Source organism: Papio anubis, chromosome 11, assembly GCF_008728515.1.
Source record: "Papio anubis isolate 15944 chromosome 11, Panubis1.0, whole genome shotgun sequence".
In the NCBI taxonomy this organism is placed as follows: domain Eukaryota; kingdom Metazoa; phylum Chordata; class Mammalia; order Primates; family Cercopithecidae; genus Papio; species Papio anubis.
This window is the reverse complement of record NC_044986.1, coordinates 118,650,476-118,664,486: the sequence shown is the minus strand read 5'-3', so window position 1 is coordinate 118,664,486 and position 14,011 is coordinate 118,650,476. Positions and strand designations below refer to the sequence as shown.

The following is a 14,011-nucleotide window of genomic DNA, read 5'->3' as shown; positions in this document are numbered from 1 at the left end:
CAACATGGCGAAACCCCGTCTCTACTAAAAATACAAAAAATTAGCCAGGCGTGGTGGTGGCACCTATAGTCCCAGCTACTTGGGAGGCTGAGGCAGGAGAATCGCTTGAACCCAGGAGGCGGATGTTGCAGTGAGCTGAGATCGTGCTACTGCTCTCCAGCCTGAGCAACAGAGCAAGACTCTGTCTCAAACAAAAAAAAAAGAGAGAGAGAGAGAGAATGTAGAGGAATGGAACCATTATTTTACACATCCAAAAAGGGGACAATCCACTTTTTGGTTTAGAACATGACATGTCTTCATGCCAAGCTGTCGTTCCCAAATCGTGTTCTATTAATTTAATCTTATGATTACTTTGTATTGATTGTCTAAAGCCCTCCCCAGTTTGCGACAGTAAAATGCACCGTGGAAGGATGTTAGGTTTGGGAGAGATGCAAGTTGATACCACCGGCCACTGGCCACCAGGTCTCCATTCACAGATGACAGATTTTTGTTTCCATCATCAGCTGACAAATAACAGCTATGTGATTGATCGGGTGAAAAATAAATTTACAGCTGCATCCATGTCCCCACAAAGGACACAAACTCATCCTTTTTTATGGCTGCATAGTATTCCATGGTGTATATGTGCCACATTTTCTTAATCCAATCTGTCACTGATGGACATTTGGGTTGATTCCAAGTCTTTGCTATTGTGAATAGTGCTGCAATAAACATACGTGTGCATGTGTCTTTATAGCAGCATAATTTATAATCCTTTGGGTATATACCCAGTAATGGCACAAGTATACATATGTAACAAACCTGCACATTATGCACATGTACCCTACAACTTAAAGTATAATAATAATAAATAAATTTTAAAAATAAATAAATAAATAAATAAATTTACTGGAGCGTGTTAGTTGCACCATTTCACTCCCTTTGTATTTTTAAAGCAAAGATTGAAGTTCAAAAGGAAGTCTCATTTGGTATTTTTCACGTCTGATGGTAAACTCCCTGAGGACACAGGCAGTTGGTTTCCTGGGAGAAACCCCATGGCTTGTCACCAAACAGCGTGCAAACAGTAGGTACGTGGGTGGGGAGGCCTCAGTAGTGTCACATACAAAGAAAGGAGTGAAAGCCTAACATAAATTCTCTTCCTCATCCAAAAAGCGAAACTATCCTATGCAGAGGAAGGTGGAGCTGAAACAAGTATGTATCTTTCCTTCTTTGTATCCCACGACTGTAACCATAGGTACAGCTCTTGGGACCTGCAGAGTCACTCACTGTCCAAAGGCCACGGAGGCCCATTCCTTGTTAGAATAAGGTTGCCTGTGCAGGCAGCTGGTCCTGTATGCAGTCATCCGGGGCTTGCGTCTGCCAGGCGGGGAGGATGAGGCTGCCAGAGCTGTTGCCATGGCCCCGTGCAGTGTTTCCATAACACAGCCGGCCCACGTCCCCAGCAGGCCAGCTTGGACGGTTTGCCCTGCATGATGCGAGGCAGGCTGGAGAGGGATCAAGGACCCTTTGGGATTGGAATTCTGGGTTTTGCGTGTGAGAGTTTAACTCAGCTAAGACCAGGCCAGTACGTGAGCGCAGGCCCAAGATCGAAAAGGGAAAGTCCTGAACGCTCTCTTCCCCCTGTCTTTTCGGCGGGGCTTTGAGAGTTTGCGGGGTGTCCTGAGTGTTTGGGCCACAGGGATTCTCGCGTCCGGGAGATTCCAGGAGCTGTAGGGGGTGACATGCGAGTAGGAGGAGCGGTGAGTAACGACCAGTGGACCCGCATGGGCTAACTCTTACGGTTCAAGGGTTCAGGAAGAGATTTGCAAATGTCTCTACTCTACTCTGTCTACAAAAGAACACAAAGGAATGTAGAAACTTAATTTGAAGTGGAGTTTTTGGGAATCTTTGATTTCTTGGCAGTGGTAGGCGACCCACCATCTGGGACCTGTGTGTGTCATTGAAAAAAGAGTCCCCTCTGACAAGAGCAGAGTGCGGTAGATGTGGCCTGGAATCCCCAGGTGGCCTCACAGCCCGTTTTAGTCAGCAATTCTACTGGAGTTCCAGTGACCCAGGGGACAAAGCTCACCACTGCTCCTTACTCTGAACTGGTAATAACCTTGGCAGGGCTGATGGGAGTCCTCCTGCTGGCTGCAAACTCCACCTGTAGCAGAGACGGGGCTTCCAGGGAGACAGGGTCAGAGCAAGCGAGTGCTGCTGGGTTTGCCCAGCTGCTGGAGTGGGCGTGCTACTCCTCTGAGTGCAGGAAGCATCCTCGGCCCCAAACCAACCCCATCTCAACTTCCCTCCCCCATTCCTCCCGCTGACTCCTTGATCCGTCCTACTTCCTATACCAGAGAGGATATCTAAATATTTTTCAAACTTCCCTAGCTGGTAAATGATGCAATTATTATGTACTTGCCTTTCTTCTCTTTCTACCAAACAGTAAGTTCCTTGAGGACAGACATCATTATCATTCCTGCTTATGTTCATGTCCCCTAACTAACAGGCTTTGTGCTTACCTAACAAGTATGTGGCACGTATCTGTTTAAATTGCATAAAACAAATGTCTCAGTGTTTGCAGTAGTGAACATATACCAATAAAGTATCAAGGGTGCCACTTCAGAATTCCTTAACCTTCCAGCAACTTTTTGGTGACCACATAGATGGCGTTTTCCCCGTAATGCCCCACTCTCCTCATATGCTATACGGAATAATGACTTTCTACATCCGTAATCAATATTTACTTTGAATGTCAGTAGGTTGAGTTAGTTGTTTGATTCTGGTCCCTTGTTTACTCTGATGCAATCCCCTATACGAAGGACCTGACAAAGGGCCTGGTGAATGGGGTTCAGTATGTGCCAGTACCTTTTCTTTCCCTGCTAATGAGAACCTAGCAATAAGCACTCCCAGAAGGGAGAGTCTGGAGCCTTGGTTATTGGCTGTGACTCTGCCATCACGCTTAGGTGATCATTGAGACATCATTTGATAGTTTCTTTCCTCTGGCAAGAGAGAGAGATGGCTGTTTTTGCACAGGAATAAGATACTGTCTTTAAAGCACTTTGCGACCCCAGAAGAAAAGCGTACTCTAAGACCCCATTTCTCTACTGTTATTAACAAAATTAATGTGTGTCTGGCACAAGGACTTACACTTAGCAGATAACTCCCAAACTATCAGTGTAGTGGTGCGTCATTTTTTGGCCACTTGGTCTTTTTGGGCAAATGCCTAACTGTGGAGACTCCCCCCACTTTACAAGCCCTGTCTGTACGTGGAAGCTTTGGCAGGGTTTCCTTCTTGGGGCCAAGTCTCAACAAGTTGAATAAGAAAGCTTGGCGGCCCTAAGCTTCTTTTTCTTCTTCCCTGGGGCATGCTCCTATGAGCACATTAGGAAAGGCAGATTTTTAGGAGAGCATTTCAGCGTTGGTCCTTTGGTCTTTTTAGACAAACGTCCGCGGCCCTGAGTTTCAGAAGGACATAGATGTGCCAGCTACAGCTCACAGAGAAAAGAGATTTAGACATGTGCTACTCCAAGCACAGTCCACAGGCATCTGCGTGGGCCTCCCTTGGGGGAGTGTTGAAAAGAGAGGATCTCAGATTCACGCCCCACCCCCAAACACCAGAACTGACATGGCACCACATACTCCACGTGACTCACAAGCACTTCCACCTTTAGGAAGACTGATGAAGACAAAAGCCCAGAAAGCTGTCTGCAAAGCCTGGAAAGGAGGTGTGCATGTGCCCCAATCAGAGGCCGTCGTTTGGCTCAGCACCACAGAAAACAGATTAGTCCGTTTTCACGCTGCTCATAAAGACATGCCCAAGACTGGGAAGAAAAAGAGGTTTCATTGGACTTACAGTTCCACATAACTGGGGAGGACTCAGAATCATGGTGGGAGGCGAAAGGCACTTCACACATGGTGGCGGCAAGAGAAAATGAGGAAAATGCAGAAGCAGAAACCCCTGATAAACCCATCAGATCTCCTGAGACTTATTTGCTACTACAAGAACAGTATGGGTGAAACCACCCCCCTGATTCAAATTGTCTCCCACCGGGTCCCTCCCACAACACAACATGTGGGAATTATGGGAGTACAGTTCAAGATGAGATTAGGGTGGGGACACAAAGCCAAACCATATCAATGGAAAATTCCAGAAGCATATGGAAATAGGGTGTGTAGTTCCAATGCAAGTTTCACCATAGAAGCTACCAGGCTCCTTCAGCTGCAGATCTGGGGCAGATCAACCATCTAATTAGGCCCTGCCAAGAGGGTGCCTGGGAAGGAAGGCCGTGGTGGGCAGGAGGAAGAGGAAAGAGAGGGTGCAAATTATCTTCTTATAAATTTTCAAGTAACCTCTACGCATTATAAGATTTCCAGGCACTCTGTAAGAGCATAAAGTAAGCACCAGACTTGAGAGTTGCCTTCCTCCGAGATTGTACTCATCGTATGGAATTGATTAAGAGCACAGACTGCCATTGTTTGAACCCAGCTGTAGCACTCCCCAGCTGTGTGATCTCAGGCAAATTATTTAACTTCTCCCTGCCTCCATTTCCTCAGCTGGAGATAAGAGCAGGGTTGTTGTGAGGGTTCAGCTTTGACGTGTGTAAAGCGCTTTCACACCATGGCAGCCCGTCAGTCTTATGAGTTGGCTGTTCTCATTCTAATACTTTCATGATTTTTCACATTTAAAACTTGGATCTATTTGGCATTTCAGTGTAAGGAGCGGGGTAAAGAATTACGGATCTGTCCCCCTCCTCCAGCGGTTAAATGGTTATCTAGTTGTCCCAACGTCATTTATCAACTAATCTCTCTTTCCACCTGTCTTACGGGTTGAGTTGTGTCACCTAAAAATATATGTTAATGTCCTTACCTCCAGTAACTCACAATGTGACCTTATATTTATTTATGTATTTATTTATTTATTTAGAGACAGAGTCTCACTCTGTCATCCAGGCTGGAGTATAGTGGCATGATCTTGGCTCACTGCAACCTCCCTCTCCTGGGTTCAAGAGATTCTCAGGCCTCAGCTTCCCCAGTAGCTGGGACTACAGGCACCACCATGCCCAGCTAATTTTTTGTATTTTTAGTAGAGATGGGGTTTCACTGTGTTAGCCAGGCTGGTCTTGAACTCCTGGCCTCAAGTGATCCACCGATCTCGGCCTCCCAGCATGCTGGGATTACAGGCATGAGCCACGGCGCCCAGCTGGGAATGTGACCTTATTTAGAAATAGGGTGGTTAAAGACGGAATTAGTTGGCCGGGTGCGGTGGCTGACACCTGTAATCCCAGCTACTCACGAGGCTGAGGCATGAGCATCGCTTGAACCTGGGAGGCGGAGGTTGCAGTGAGCTGAGATTGCACCACTGTACTCCAGCCTGGGTGACAGAGTGGGACTTCATCTTAAAAAAGAAAAGTGATTAGTTAAGACGAAGTCATACTAGAGTAGGGTGGGCCTGTAATCCAAGATGACTGATGTCTTTTAAGAAGAAGAAAAAGCACAAGGAAGATAGCCAGGTTAAAACAAAGGCAGAGACTGGAGCGATGTAGCCACAAGCCACATGTGTGGGGCAACCAGGAGCTGGAGGAGGCAGGAAGGATCCTCTCTGGAGGCCTCGGAGAAAGCACGACCTTACCAACACCTCGATTGCAGACTTCTGGCCTCCAGACTGTGAGATGATCAATTTCTGCTCTTTTCAGCCTCTGCGTTTCTGGTACTTTGTTTGGGCAGCCCAGGGAAGCTAATGTAACATAGAATGGATGTGTGTTTTCTTGTTTGGGTCTGGTTGCCTATTCCTCTGTCTTAATGATATGTTGCAATGATCGATAAGTCCACTTCAAATGTAGGAGACATTGAACCTTTCCGTTATTCCCAATAGAAAGTTTTTGGATAAAATTTGACATTTTGATACCAAAAGTGCCAAATCAGTAACTGTGACTGGTCACTGTAAAAACTCTGACACTTTCCTGAAAGTCTGTGTCCACGAGGCCCCTGGCAGCTCCACTTCTCACTCCATGGCCCCAGACACTGAGACGCTTTCCACCGTGACACTCAAATAAGGATGTAACATCTCAGCTGCCATGGCTGTCATGAATTGTAAAGGTTTATAAAACTTAGTGGGATGCAGTTGCACTTATGAATAAGTGCTATCCATGGCTAGAACCAAAGACTGTGTTAGTGGAAGATGAAGTCCTCATTCCTCGGCTTACAACGTTAATTGTTTTTTAAGGACCACTGGTGGAAGTGGTGAAAGAAAGCACCAATGCCAGGTTCTATTTCACTTAAGTAAAGAAAATCAGATTAAAATAATGAGTGACAATCCAGGACCTCAGAGGCTTCCTGGGGGAGCAGTCCACAGGGCCTCAGTGTGAGGCCTCCTCGGTGGCATAAGGAGGGCTGCATTTCATAGCAGCCAAGTGTCAGGAAATATGCTTTTAATTATCATTTAAGATGTAACCTGTCAGAGGTATTAGTATCACTTGTGTTTAATGAGAATTGATTTTCAGATTGCATTACCCAGGAAGCCCAGGATAATGGAAACCCTCAGTTCTTTCCTGAGGCCTTAAGTCACCACATGTCTCTCTGTGCCAATGCTCACCACATCAGCAGCCACCGGACATCTGATCTGCCCACATGCAGCCCAGGCAGAGGCCTGCTTAGGCTTAGAATGATGGCTGATGAATGAGATTCCACAGAGCTAAGCCTGGCTCAGAGTTTTATTGCGAAGTGAGGGAACCCCAGGGAAAACTAATGAGGGGTTGAGGTTTTCACTGTGGCCCACAGACTGGCCTCATCAGTGCAAGGATGTAGAGCAGAAACGATGTGTTGATGGGGAAAGCATCCGTTTGAGCCATGCCCACCCCTGGCTTGATCTTCCGCGGGTGTCTTGACCTTTCTGAAATGGTCAGGCAAGTCCTGGAGAGGGAGGCCAGCATGGGAGAGCAGCGGGTGGTGTCGGGAAGGAAAAGCTCTCGCCCAAGTATTTCCCAGTCTGAAGTCATCCCTCTACCACCCTTGAGGTTTTATTGCCATAAACTTTACTACCGTGACAATCATTGACAATATTTTCCTCGAAGTGGATTTAGTAAACTTTATAAGTTTGTGATGCAAAGAAGACTTAAATCACTCCTGTAAGCCTGTTAGCCTCACTGATTTGCAAAAGGAAATGTTTCTCAGTTGCAGATGGATATCGTGGCCTGCTGATGGTTTGGGAGCCCAGGTCCAGAGATTTCCTGATGGAAGTAGACATTCAAGAAGTGTGAAACGCACAGTCAGAAAATCTGGGACTTCTCTTGAAAAATAATTCAATGGGGAATAACTTCTTTACAGCGAGAGCCCATGTTATTGATTTTTGTGTCTGTATACAACCTAAAAGAATGGAGGCGTGTGTCCCTCTCTTTTGGAAACAATGGTATCATCCATGTGTAATTAATTATGTGGGGACCATGCTGGAAGACTGTGTAGCCAGCTCTTGGCTGTCCACGCACCGACTACATGGATTTAAGCTGCCATTGACAGTGGCGCCATTTTTCTGGTCCTCCAGAGGAACATAAACCTGTCCATGTTACTCATCTTGAAGCAGTTTTGGCAAAACATGTATTAGGGCAGAAAATGAAACCTCACTAGAGCTCCCTTTGCACCAGGAGGCTGGAGGAATTTTGTGGACTTGGAGGCTCTGCCCCGTGCTCTGTGGCCACGAATCCTTAAGTGTTGCCTCCCCTGCACTTGCACTCTCTGTCCTCAAAGCCCCGTTCCGCCCTCTCCCATACACGACTTTGAGCTATATCGTTAATATCCAGGTTCCTTTGTGTTGCCTGGTAATGGGGAGAAGTGCAAGGGAATTTCAGCTCCCAAGAGAGACGGTTTCCCCGTGCCTAAGACCCCGCGATCGAGGCTACTCTCGTCAAATGGTGACTGTGACTCTTCCCCCAACAGCCTCAGGAGGTTTTCTTGGACTTCATCCCAGATCCGGAGCTGGAGCTGGTCCTGGGATACGGAGCGTGCCTGTCCTGGTCAACTGAAGTGTCTCCAAAAGGGTTCCTGAAAACAGTACAGAGTTGCCCAGCCAGGCACGCAGGCCGGGGCAGGAAACTGGCCTTGGATCCACCTCCACTCAGGATGGGGTGGAGGCAAACAGAATTGTGCGTCATCCTTCACAAAGAAGGTTCTCTCAGAGATCTGGATTTCCTCAAGGAGCCCTCAGAGCAATAAAATAATATGTCCTTCGGACTGAGAACACTGACTGTGTCTGCAAGGCAGAGGGTGGGCCGCACGAGGTCTGCATCTCCGAGGCTCCAGGCAGAGGTCTGGCCCTACTTGTTTTTCGGAGTGTTCTCTGGGAGGCACATACCTTTCCCAGTTTTCTGGTGTGACTGGCAATAGAACATCGTGTTGTCTTTCCTGAGGATCAGACAGACATTCGCTTGTGAGGATAGGATCCTGCTCCCTTCGTAGTAAGCAGAAAATCCATTCATATTGCACTATGGAGGCCCAGTCTTTTTCTATTTTGGTGAAATGTCCTGAATCTCACCTCTGAGAATATCTTTCTTGCTGCGTCCTGGCGTAGCTTCCTGAAACTGTCGGAAGAGGTGTTTTATTCCTTATTGATAATCTGGAAATAAAACACTGAATTAAAAAGAAATAGACTCTTTGTGGTCATCTGTATTTTCCAAGGTTTCATTTTTTTAACAATGAATATGTATTATTTTGCAATCAGATGCAAGTTGTGCTTTGTTTGTAACTGACAACAGAGGGCTATCAGCCCAGCTACCACTGAAAGCAGAGTGGTATTTCAGAATTTGTTCTCTCTCCCCACCACCTTTGGGGCGTCTGCTTCATGTAATGCCCACCCAGAGGTTCCCCTAATGAGGGATGCTCATTCAAGGTCTTCCACACAAGGAACAAAGCACTTTCACATTTTTCAAAGTCCGTTTCATTGTTGAAATATTAGAATAGAAAGCTGGATATATTCGCACTGTAATTTTAGAAGCAACTTTGGAAGTAGAAACATTTTTTGGGTCTCATCTTATAGACCTGTGTCCATCCAGGACCTTCCTATCTTTCTTTTAAAAGAAAAGATGTCAGGTTTGTCAAAGATCAGATGCTTATAGATGCGTGATGTTATTTCTGAGGGCTCTGTTCTGTTCCATTGGTCTATATGTCTGTTTTGGTACCAGTACCATACCTACCAGTTACTGTAGGCTTGTAGTATAGTTTGATGTAGTATAGTCAGGTAGCATGATACCTCCAGCTTTGCTCTTTTTGCTTAGGATTATCTTGGCTATAAGGGCTCTTTTGTTGTTGTTGTTCTGTATCAGGGGAAAGGGGAGGAAGAGCATTAGGACAAATACCTAATGCATGCAGGGGTTAAAACCTAGATCACGGGTTGACAGGTGCAGCAAACCACCATGGCACATGTATACCTATGTAACAAACCTGCACATTCAGTACATGTATCCCAGAACTTAAAATTAAAAACTTTTTTAAAAAAGAAAAAATGTAAAATTGTTGATACAATGATCTGATGTTCAGGTCATCATTTGGTCCATTTTGATTATTTTGAATGATGACAAAGACCAGTTATTAAGACATTTTTTCATCAAGGTTGAACTTCTTGCTGTGGGCGAGGGGGTCCTAGTGTTCTGGGTTTATAGATGAGAACGGGAAGTCCCAGGGACACATGTCGTGGAACCTTTGCCTTCACTGGAGTGTCGACCCAGTCATGCCCTTTAAGCTGGATCAGAAAAGCAGAGATTTGAAAAATTATGCTGCATGGCTACTGTGCAAGCATTTGGGTGACTTATTAAGAAGGATGGGAGCAGGTGCAGTTTGCAAGGATTTCATAAGGGGAATCTCATTAGGAGGAGAGGAAGGAAAAGAGAAAACCTACTTTGCCCCATCCATCAGAGAAACTAGATATTGCCCTTCAGAATTTTTATTTTTGGTTCTGTTATCCATTTGTGCTTTTTCATAACCAGATAACATAGAATTTACCATCTTAACCTTTTTTTTTTTTTTTTTGAGAAAGAGTCTCACTCTGTGGAATGCAGTGGTGTGATCTCGACTCACTGCAAACTCCGCCTACCAGGTTCGAGCAATTCTCCCGCCTCAGCCTCCCAAGTAGCTGGGATTACAAGCACCCACCATCATGCCCAGCTAATTTTTCTATTTTTGTAGAAATGGGGGTTTCACCCTGTTGGCCAGGCTGGTCTTGAGCTCCTGACCTCAGGTGATCTGCCCACCTGGGCCTCCTAAAGTTCTGGGATGACAGGCGTGAGCGTGTACACGCCTGGCCCATCTGAACCGTTTTTAAGTGTACAGTTCAGTAGCATTGAGCACATTCACACTCTTTGTGCAACATATCTCTAGAACCTTTTGTCATTTAAAATGGAAACTCTGCACCCATTAAACAGTAACTCTCCTTTTCGCGCTCCTTGAAATCACTGGCCACCACCATTGCACTTTCTGTCTCCGTTACTACTCTAGGGACCTCACGTACGTGGAATCATGCAATATTTGTCTTTTGTGGCTGGCTTATTTCACTCGGCATAATGTCCTCAAGGTGCATCCATGTGGTGTCAGGTTTCGGAATTTCCTTCCTTTCTAAAGCACAATACTATCCCACCGTCTGTATCTATTAATACTGTATCTGCTTATCATTTTTCCATCAATGGGCTTTGGGTTGCATCCACCTCTTGGTAACTGGAAGAATGCTGCTATGAGCACGGGTATACACATCTCTCTCCAAGGGCCTGCTTTCTGCATCCTTAGTAGATAATTTATTATAGATGAGAAGCACATTCATGTGGTTGTATGTGGACCCCAAGGACTGAGATTAACCACACGCATTTCAGTGACACCAAGAAGGGCTGTAACCCCAATCTCCAGGCCTAGAAAGGGAAATGTGGGGCATCTGTGAGGCTGGCTGTGATCTCCCAAGAGGACGTTTCTCACCAGCTTGTCTCAGGGGTGGTTGGCAGCCGGCAATGTCCCAGCACAGGGACCAATCCCAGGGCTCTGCTCATGGCCACAGCAGTTCGATTGGCGGCATCCTGGACCCGGGCCCTCCCCGCTGCCATGCCCACTCCTTCCCTCCTCTTCTCACCCCTGCATCAGGGCCCTGCATGCTGTAGCCTCCCCCTACAAACCCCCCCAAGTCCCCAGAGCCAGAAGCTGAGCGGCCCAACCTTGGGGGTCCTGAGCAAATTGGGCCTCCCTCTTCTCCTGCCTCTCCAGCAACACGGCCCGCCACCCCATTTCCCCGCATCCCCTCCCTGCGTGCCCTTCCCTCTCCACAGCGTGCTAAAGTTTCCAGGCTGGACGGGGCTGTGGAAAAGGTGCCTCCGGGTTTATCAGAGTTCATCGGACTGTCTCACAGCAGGCGCCGGGCTGGCAGCATCGCCTCGACTTGAATTTCAACCCGTTTTCTCTGCTTAACACCTCCCTGGGCCGCCCCTCCATCCCCCACATAATAAGCTCCATTCTTTCCCCACTCTCGGTGGCGACAGCAGCCAAGCCCTACCGCATGGGGACAGGAATTGGCTGTACTTAACCTGCTGGGTTTCTCTCTCCCTTTCTTACCAGTCTGTTCGGCTGTAACCCTAGCAGGCCCCGCCAAAGAGGGGCGCCAAGGTGTTTGCTTCAGGGAGGACCGAGCCCAGCTGGGAGCCAATCACTCAGGCCTGGCTCTGTGCTGACCGTGTGGTCGGCGGCGGGTCACTGGGTGTGAGCTTCCCTGTGACCCCCTAAGCAAGAAGGAATAGGCTCACCTCTCCCCGACCTCACAGGGAGGTCTTGAGAACTGCTTTGGCCTAAATGCTAAAGTCCTGCAGGGGAAAGTAATTGAAGAGTTGTGGCCACAGGAGGTCAACAACCAAAAAACAATCCTGGATATCGTGCCCAAAACTCTGCTCACTGCAAGGTGGGGGGGAGGGGGGGGCCGTTGGGAGTCATCCGGGAGCGCGGGTCATTCCAGGCCCCCAGCTGGATGAATTAGGCCTAAGTCACAGCCGGAGGGCCGGAGGCTTGGTGAGACAGCCTGGCTGCCCGGGGACAAAGCAGCAAAGCACGCTCCGTGGTAAAAGCTTTAGAAGGAGATCACGTGGCTCAGGACCTCTGCCTGGGAGTTAGTCTTTTTCTTTTTTTAAGAAAGAGAGTTGGCCGGGCACAGTGGCTCACACCTGTAATCCCAGCACTTTGGGAGGCCAAGGCAGGCGGATCACTTAAGGCCAGGAGTTCAAGACCAGCCTGAGCAACATAGTAAGACCCCGTCTCTACAAAAAACACACAAAACAAACAAAACAAAAATTAACTGGGTATGATAGCACACACCTGGGGTCGCAGCCACCTTGGAGACTAAGACACGAGGATCCACTGAGTCCCAGAAGTCAAGGCTGCAGTGAGCCATGCTCACACCATTGCACTCCAGCATGGGCAACAGACGAAGGGCCTATCTCAAAGAGTGAGAGATTGAGAGAGGAGTCCCTCGATTTGATATTTCATCGGATGCTCAAAGTGTCCAGGACCCAAAGGGGCTAAGCCTCTCATCTGCCAGGGTCCCTTCCGCTCCTGCTCCCTGGTGATCTGTAACTTGCCACTCCTTCCTCCCATCACCCTTTGCCCTGCTTTCTGCCCTCCAGTACCAGGTGCCCTGGTGGACATGAGCCAGCAGGCCAAAGATATGGGATCTACACCATCTCCCAGACAATGGACACAAAAGAACGAACAAGTAGGGCACGGGGTGGGGGGTACCCGCCTCGCAGGGGAAACTCAGCTCAGGAGGCTTCAGCAAACCTCAGAAACTAACGACCCTGCCCAAGGACGGGCAGTGCCGGATTCGATGTGGCTTCGTTCATCTGAGTGACGCGGCTGACCGAGGATGTTGCCGAGGAGGAAGGGCAATGACTTGGGAAACTTTTCCAAAACGACATCCCCTCTGGGTCCTGGGTTCTCTGCGGCACCCTCACCGCTCCCCTTCTCTCCAACCCGCAGGAGCTCATCCCCCGTGCCCAGGCCCCATCTCCAGTCTACCTTCCCCTCCTTTCTCGCTGGCTGCAGAACGTCCATGTTCTCCCCAGGACTCGCTTATCTCCTCTGCAGAAACCAGGGCGTGTTCCCAGCACAGCACGGGGTAAGTGATAAGGAGAAAGGGAAGTTGTCTGGCTTCCACGTGTGCTGCCGTGCCAGGTGTGGCCGGCAGCTCATTAATCACATCCATAGCTGCATTGTCTCCGTCTCTCCCAAGAAGACGAGTGACATTGAAAAGCCACTCATTTGCATGTGATTTCTCTCTCTCTATTTCACTCCCAGCTGGGGGGTGGCACCCACCCCACCGCGGCCCCCCAGAGGCTCTCCACCCCTGACCCCAGCTCCCCACATGTGTTTTCCGTCCTTCCAACTCACAGAGATTTGCTTCAGAAAGCTGCTGACTACGAGATGTTTCCGAGGATGTCATGTCTAAGGAAAAGGGAGAAACGTGAAATTGGAGCCATGCTGTGGTCTCCGGGCTTCCTGGGGTCTGAGGCACCAAGACAGCAAACGCGGGCCCAGCAAAGAGCCCTGGCTGCCCGGCCAAGGCTTTTCCACTGTGGGCCCCACACTCTCCCCTTCTCTAGCCAGGTTTCTTTAAAAAAAAAAAAAGCCTTGTCCCACAATGAACACTTGGAAGGGGGTGGTGGATTTCCTAAGGTGGCCCCGTCAAGTCCACCCATCAGGAGTCCCTGCCCACGCCCATCCCGGCCATTCGCAGCAGCAGCAGCACATGGGCTACCACAGACGCCACTTTTAGACGGAAACAAGCAGCTCCGAAACCACAGCTTCTGGAGGTGAAGAAAGGCCTGGGATGCACACGGGGTAGACACAGGTGGGATCCTGGACTCGGGTGCAGCAGCCCATGGCAGTCACTGTAGAAGCTGCTCTTGTTTAGTCCAGAGCCTCCCAGAGTCATGAAAAGAGGAAGGGCCTCGCAGCCAGGCCAGCCTGATCCCATCCTGCACGTTAGCGCTGTGATGAGGGCAGGGGATGGCTCTTCCCCTCT

The 14,011-nt window shown here is 48.5% G+C and overlaps 1 long non-coding RNA gene across 1 annotated transcript; it reads left to right on the top strand.

Annotated features, from left to right (window-relative positions):
- Positions 1–898: 898 nt before the first annotated feature.
- LOC103887279 lies at positions 899–13,501 on the top strand. The gene is made up of 3 exons (XR_651323.4): positions 899–1,739; positions 12,967–13,105; positions 13,380–13,501. It is a non-coding gene; the product is annotated as an uncharacterized LOC103887279 (long non-coding RNA).
- The last annotated feature ends 510 nt before the right edge of the window (positions 13,502–14,011 follow it).